We start from the raw sequence: 7,396 nt of genomic DNA, 5'->3' as shown, positions 1-7,396 counted from the left end.
ACACACACACACACACACAGTGTGGCTGTCAAGGGCTCTACCCTGCCCCCCTCTGTCTCCCTAAGGGTCCCTCACCACCTACGGCAGGAACAAAGATGACCTTTGCCCTCTGGCCTCTGGCCTCTCCTCCCACACCCCCTGCCCAGAGGGAGGAGCTGTTTGAAGTCTGGGCTGCAGCTGGGGTTTCCTGTTGCCTGGAGGAATGTGGGAGGACTTACTGGGAGGGGGGAGTGGAGAGGGGACGGCACAGGAGGAGGGATAATGGGGGCCTGGGGGCCTTAGTTCCCACTGTACCACAATGGGGGGGGGGGCTTTCTGCTTCCATGGTCTCTTGGGCCCCAGCTCTGGGCTCTTCTCATCCAGAGGAGGGGAAAACCAAGGCCATAATGGCTCCAGTCCAATGCCCCTCTTGTTCCTGGATCTGTATAGCTTGGGCTTGGGATAAGACTCAACCTCTCTTACCCTCAGTTTCCTCTTCTGTGGACTGGGATGAGGCCCTCTCTAGCAATCCACACCTTTCCTGAGGGACCTCCAAGAACGGGACCAGCCCCAGAACTTCTGTAGTCAGGGAGGACAGCACCAGTCTCCACCGAAGACTCACTTCGTTCTGACTTTCCATGAGCCCAGAGGCCTGGCTCCAGGCTACTGTGACCGCTCAGTTATTGCATTATTATTATATGACTCAATAATCCCTCAACATGCCCTTGACAGGTTTCAAAGTGCTTTCACATCCATGTGCTCAGTAAGTCTTCTCAACAGCTCTGCCTGTTAACACAGAGAAAGGGTTACTCCTCTATTTTATATATATGGAAACTGAGACTCAGAGAGGTTAAGGACACACAAGTAAAAGCAGAATAAGAATCAGGTCTGTGTGGCTCCTATCCCACACGGCCTCCAAACCCTGAGGCCATGCAATTTTTTCTAGACTCTCACCTCTGTTTCCTAGGATCTAGCTGTACCACGTTCTGCTTACGTTGAAACAAAAGTAGCTGGAGTGAGTTGAGCCCAGAAAGGGATAGTGCAGGCTCTTCCAGAACCTGGGTCCCCTCCTTCAAGTCAACTTTCTTCGAAGCTTACTGCTACCCTGCCTAGCCTGTGGTGACGCCTACACTATTTTAGGACTGGGTAAACTAACCCTAATCCTTTTAGACTACGGCTGCCGAGGCAGACATAGAAGTTAGACGCTAGGTGGCAGCAGCAGCCCACAGAAGACTTGGCTTGAGTTTGTCGAAGGGAGACCCCAGACCCACCACAATTTGGAGAGGCTTCAACAGAAAGACCAGCCCCCAAATGACTCAGAAACCCTGTCATGCTTGGTTTCTAGCGATACCCAACACCTTGGTGATTAATGGCACCCTCTCTCTTTGAGGAGGGGGCAGCTGAAGCAGCCTGGGGTGGGAAGGGTATGCTTGGAAAACCCTACCTAACTTCTTTTCTCCTCTCATGGAGCCATGGACCTTGCTAACCTTGCCCTCTGCATCTCATTACTTAACTTGTCCCCTCCCGTGCTTTTCCAAAACTCTTCATCCCAGTCCACCTGGGGCTACCTAGCTCCCTGAAGCCATCCTGTATTACCCCCACCCAATTCCCTCCCAAAACTTGGTAAAGACCGAGTGGAGTCTTCATGCCCTGAGACAGAGCCTAATGGGTAAGGATGGGGGTGGCTAAAAGAAAGGGGAACCTGGGCCTCTCCTACTCTCCCCAATGTTAAAGTCTCTCCCTAAGGCAAGATGCCAAAGCCTCATCTATCTGTGATAACTTTAGACTCAGACTTTGTTACTGCAAAGGACCCCTAATGATTTTAACCACTGCTTTCAGTAATACCTGACCTTATAATAACACTTCCCATTCAGTAAATAGATCTTCGAACCCAAGCTTTGCCTACAAGGAGAAGCTGCTCCCATATGGGGGCCTGTCCAGCTGGTCATGCCAGCCCCATGATACCAGATAAATAGGTGTACCATTTAGAGCCCTAGACCTCTCCAACTGTTGCTGCTCCCTTCCCCCACAGAATGCCAATAGAGAGTGCTCCCCAGATCCCTTCTTTTGCCCTCTGGGATTTCCAGACTGTCTTAAAAGAGGGGCTTAGGAGGGGTGGAGGTGTAGGGAAGGTGGTGATAGGGAGCTGCATTTGGCAAAATGTCACCACCTGCCTTTGTCACATGCTGGCCATTATCCCACATCACCCCACAGGCCAAAAGAGGAGTCAAAAACAGGTGAGTCAAGGACAAAGGCAGTACTGGTGGAACTTCAGACATGGGGCATGACAGACAAAGCCAACGGGCACGGCCAAAGGAATGTCAGACACACAGACGAAATGGGACTACTGCAGGACCAGTCAGGACGGGTGTTGGTAGACACTGAGGACAGGACAGTGACCATGCATTATTCATCTCCATGTCCTCTGTGAGCCCTGCATACCACAGTTAACATTTATGGAATTGAAGTGCCAGGGGAGGACACACAGATGTTGAGAGGGAAGATCAGACAGAGTCCTGGGGAATCACAACTCCCTGCATGGCCCAGAGGTTAAACAGTGGGCTTTGGAATCAGCCAGACCCTAGTCCAAATGAGCTTTACCATTTCTTAATTGGGGTACCTGGGCCTCAGTGCCCCCGTCTTTGGAAATGCTAACAGTACCATTTGACTAGGCCTTTGCAGGACTCAAGGGCCCTGCGGTGTCCAGTAAATGGCGGCGGCAGCAGTTCTCCTTCCTGGGCTGTCCAGCTACCTCCCCTTGGTAACCAGGCCCTGGCAGTGCACATTCCCATCTGTGGGGATGGGCCAGGCAGGGGGCCCAGAGCTAGGGGCTGGATAACAGATGTGACCTGAAGAGGAGGTAGGTGAAAGTGCTGAGCCCAGCCCCCTGGCCGCAGCAGGAGCTTTGAACTGTTGAATTTGAATCTTGCTTCCTGACACAATGAAAATGTTCAGCCGAATTCAGGAAGGGTGTGTGTGTGTGTGTGTGTGTGTGTGTGTGTGTGTGTGTGTGTGTGTGCGCGCGCGCGCGTGCTCGCGGGCGCGCGCGCTCTGTCTGTGGTTTATCCAGGACTTTTGTGCCCTCGCCGCCCTTGGACTTCTAGGAAAACTAGGAGTTGTGGGGGATAAATCCAGAGCTCAGAGCTTGAGATGGAGTCACTGAGTGAGGAGGAGGCGCTGGTGGGGCTGTGAGGTTTCTGGAGCAGCCCTCCCGCATAAAGCCCTTGCGCTTTACTCAGTAAGGCACCTTTTCAGAAAGGGAGAACGTTTCCAAATTCAGAGAACTGATCCTCCCTTCTCTCCTCTTCCTCTCCCATTTAACTGGGACGTCCCAGAAAGTCGCAGGTCCTTTGGCTAATCCCTTGATTCTCTATTCGACCCTCATTCCATTCTCAGTCCCCGCCCCTTTGCTCCCACCCGCAACCTCTGCTCCAGCCAGAGCCCCCCGCAGGGGACAAGGAACGGGGGAAATGTTCCCAATCCTTGGAGCAAAGCCAGCATCCCTTAGTAAACTAGGACGCGCCCCCGCCGAAGGTGATCGGGCTTAGGGTCCCTGCGGGCTCGGAGCCGCGCCGTCGGAGCAGCCCGCTTGGCCCCGCCCGCCCAGCGCGCTGAGCGGCCGGGGCGGGGACTACAAGTCCCGGCGTGCCGCGCGCGCGCTCCCCCCTGGGGTTCCGGATGGTGAGCGGCGAAGGTAAAGCGAGCTCGCAGAGGCAGCGGCGGCGGCGGCGGAGACGGAGAGAGGCAGGCAGGCAGGGCGAGGGCGAGAGACGGAGGGAGGGAGCGAGCGAGGCAGACCAGACAGACAGACAGGCGGGCGGGCGGGCAGAGCGAGCCACCCGCCAGGCTGCGCTCAGCCCCGCTCGCAGCGGAGAGAGCAGAAGGCAGGAGGAGGGAGGGGAGGAGGGGGAGGGAGAGAGAGGGAATCCAGCTACCACCACCCAAAGCCAGCGTCTGCTTTCTGTCCTCATTTCCTTTTCCCACCCAGCTCTGAGAGCAGAGAAAGGCAGAGAGAGCGAGAGATAGAGACAGTCAGAGAGACAGACAGACAGCCAGAGCGAGCGGGAGGGAGGAGGGCGGAGGAGGAGCAGGAGCAGGACTACGCGGGGCGCGTTCCCTCCCAGGTTTGCAATTGGGGGGGTGGGGGCGGGGGTGTCCAGGGCTGTGAGAGTGTGTGTGCGGCTGGGGGGGCGAGGGGGGCCAGAGAGAGCGAAGGAGTGATCAAGGTGGGGGGGCGCCGCGGGAGCTGGGGGCCGTGTCCAGCGGAGTTAGCGGCGGAGAATGTGAGCCCAGGCGCAAGCCATGCTGTCAGCAACAGCGGGCGGCTCAGGGTTCCTTCACGACTCCTCTCCCCAGCAGCCGGGTGCCCGCGTCGCTGCCGCCGCCGGAAGACTGACGACCCCCAAAGCCCCTTGCCTGGCTCGGACCCACGGAGCCGGCAGCCCAGCACTCCGGTGAGTGGCGCCTCCTCCCCAGCCCTAGACCCCCGCTGGGGACCGGCTGGCCGGGCTCTTTTGTGCAGCGCGCCAGGGGGGGCCCTGCGCCCCCTCCGCGCGCCCCGGTCCGGTCCGCCGGACCCCGTGGCTGCGGTGCCCGCGGTGCGATCGGTCTTTGTTTCCACCGGGGCCCGCGGCTCGGCTGGGCTCGGCTCGAAGCCTGGCAGGCAGCGCCGGGAAGGGGGAGGGGGAGGTGGACAAGAAGGGGGGGCGAGAAGGGGGGGTTCTCGGGTTTCCTGGCCGCCCCGCGGCTCCCCCGACTCGGGGGCGAGGTGCGCGCCCAGCGCTGCCCGGCGCCCCCTCCTCCTTCCCCCTCCCTCCGTCTTTGGATTTAAAACTGCAATTTGCTTTCCAGCTTGCTGAGAATGGGGGGGGAGAAATTAAGGGGGGGACCGTGGGAGCGGAGAACAAGGCTGGATTTTAGGAACGGCGCTGGGAAAGGGGGAGACTGCGGAGGGAGGAGCCCCTCCCCTCCAACCCCCAAATCCCAAGGTTCCGCTGGTGCTCAGGGAGTTGAGGGGCGGGGACCTAATGACCCTGAGGGGGTGTGGGGCGGAGGAGGGATTTGGGGGCGGCCGGGGCTGGAGGGGTTGGGCCGCGTGCCCTGTTACCTGGCGAACAAAGTCGGCTCACTTTTGCATAAATAAATAAATAATCGCCTATCAATGTGTTTCCTCTGGGGCTCTGATTGAATCGGCCCCCTCTTCCCCAGGGGTGGGGTGCTGAGTGACAGCTGTCAGCCCCCTGGGCCGGTAGCTGGGGGTGAATTGCTGAATCCCTCTGCTTTCTGGCTCAGGGCGCCTTCCCCTGCTGGGTCCCGGTCCCCGGGCAGAGCCAGAGGGGCAGGGGGCTGGCTCTGAGTCTAGGAAATAACCTTGTTTCCTGTTCTACAGGAAAAGGGACAGCAACCCAGAGTTTGGGGGCTGGGGATGAGGACTGATGGGAACTGGAGGGGTTCCCCAGCAGCCTGACCCCCCAGCCTCCTGCCAGGCGAAGGGGCCAGCTGAGGGAGGAAGGATGTGGGCCTTGCTGGCCGGAGGCGGGAGCTGGGGCTGTCCCTGAGGCGGGCAGCGGGCACAGAGAGGGAGGAGGGAGAGAGAGAGAGAGAGAAGCGGGGGCGGGAATTTTCTACCGCAGACCCTGGGGGCCAGGGCCAGATGTGGAGGGGTGGGGAGTCCCCCCTCCCTTCTAGCTCGGGGGCCCTGAGGCTGGGCTGGGAGGGGCTGAGCCTGGTGCCCTCCGTTCTGCACCAGTGCCTGACTGGCAGGGCCAGCTGAATTTGGGCCCAGGCATCACCCTGGGAGGCAGGGCTGGGCTGCACTAGTCTGGTCCCTGAACACAAGGAGGGACCCTTGGGGGGGCCTGTGCCTGTCTGGCTGGGCAGGCGTTTCCCGCCGGACCAGTTGGTGTCAGGCGGGACTTGGCCCCAGCTCCCTGGGCAGAGCTCAGGGTGTGAGGACAAGCTTTGCCTCCGGGTCGGGGTGGCCACATTTTGTCCACTGCTGCCACCAGCGGGGCGGGGGCATGTGCTTTGGCCTGGGCAGAGTCCTGCCAGGAGCATTTGGGGTGTTTCTATTGTTGGCTTGTTCCTGTTCCGTGTGGTCCGGTTTTGTAGCTGTGTGAGCTGGGGCTGTAAGTGAAAGATTACCAGTCTATCCACACTCCCCTCCCCACCCCTCTTGGTGTGGGGGGGGCGCTGGGTTGTGGTGGTGAGTTGTGTGGGGACCCCCCAGGTGGCATGTGCATGCCGCTTGCCATCTCCCTCTTTTGAGCAGATGTATATTTATTTTTATAGTAATGGAAAATCAAACTGGATAGTAAGTTGAATTCATTTTTTTCTCTTGCTGTGTCAATAGTTGGAATAACCCCCAGAGACTGGTGAACTTCTTGGCCCCAGAGCTCCCACCCTTCAGAGGTTGCAAAGATCAATGAGGGTACGAGCTTTGGGGGACCAGTGAGCACCAATCCAAACCAGTACTCTTCTCCTTCTTGGTCTGGCATTGGAGCAGGTGCCCAGGTGAGCAGGCATTGCCCCCGCCCCAGGCATCCCCCCATACCCCAGCGTGTAATCTGGCCTCTCAGCCACCTCCTTGGTCAGTGTCTAAGCTGTGCCTAAGCCCTCAGGGACATTCTCCGGGTGGGCTCTCTCCCCCTGCCTGGGCTCCCGGGCCACGTGCTGATATTTATTTTCTGTAGTAAAATCCATTTTTAATGCCGTTACTTTTGAAATAATATAGAGAGAAACAAATGTGATGTGTTTAAGTTGCCCTCTGTGAGTTTTTAATGTGATCTATGGCTGAGGTAGTGATGGAAGGAGCTGTTGGGCTTGGAGAAATTTGGTGTCATAAAGAAAAAGAGCTTGCTGTTTATTATGGTTGCTGGGCTGGAGGGTCTGGAACAGGGTCCTGGGGGCAAGGAGCCCCAGCCCCCCCAAGGTGCTGTGGATGGACAGCATAGCTTTTCAGCTTGGGGGTATAAGGGTTCCAGGATTATTTTTCGTTGCTCCCCAGCTTTTGAACGGGCCTTTGGTGAAGGGGCTTGGGAGTTGGGGGGCTTTGTTCCCCCCATTCCACCTGCTTAGATCTTAGATCTTGGCAGGGAGGTTTCTGGAACCCTCTGTAGAGTTAAGTGGAGGCATACTATAGGAAGGTTGGACTTGAATCCTAAAGGAGATTAAGGGATAGCATCTCCACCTGATGGTTGTGGCTGTGCTGGAGGCTTGAGGGGCAAATTGACCTCCGCAGAACCCAGGGGACATAGTGGGGGGACTGCTCTGGACTGGCAGACCCTCAGAGGGATATTGCTTGTTCTCAGATCAGCCTGGAGTGCTGACTTTGGGCCACTCCTCCCTCTTGCCTCTATTTGCCATTGGGCAGGGTCTTTCTCCAGGCAGACCTGATCTCCCTCACCCCCCACGCTAC

General features: G+C 57.9%; 1 protein-coding gene across 9 annotated transcripts in view; it reads left to right on the top strand.

The window, feature by feature from the left end:
• Positions 1 to 3,653: 3,653 nt before the first annotated feature.
• AHDC1 (AT-hook DNA binding motif containing 1) overlaps positions 3,654 to 7,396 on the top strand; it is a 63,371-nt gene continuing 59,628 nt past the window's right edge. For 4 of the 9 annotated variants that reach the window (XM_019650165.1, XM_019650156.1, XM_019650161.1 and 1 more), the window contains exons 1-2: positions 3,749 to 4,103; positions 4,336 to 4,433. The gene's annotated coding sequence lies outside the window, so the exon portion shown is untranslated. Of the gene's footprint in view, positions 3,674 to 3,748; positions 4,104 to 4,335; positions 4,434 to 6,331; positions 6,493 to 7,396 lie in introns of those variants that run through there. The other 5 variants (XM_019650159.1, XM_019650160.1, XM_019650158.1 and 2 more) reach the window with 4 other exon arrangements.

Source organism: Hipposideros armiger, unplaced genomic scaffold (assembly GCF_001890085.2).
Source record: "Hipposideros armiger isolate ML-2016 unplaced genomic scaffold, ASM189008v1 scaffold_138, whole genome shotgun sequence".
NCBI lineage: Eukaryota > Metazoa > Chordata > Mammalia > Chiroptera > Hipposideridae > Hipposideros > Hipposideros armiger.
Note: the sequence above shows the minus strand (reverse complement) of the source record. Positions and strands in the feature narration are given on the sequence as shown.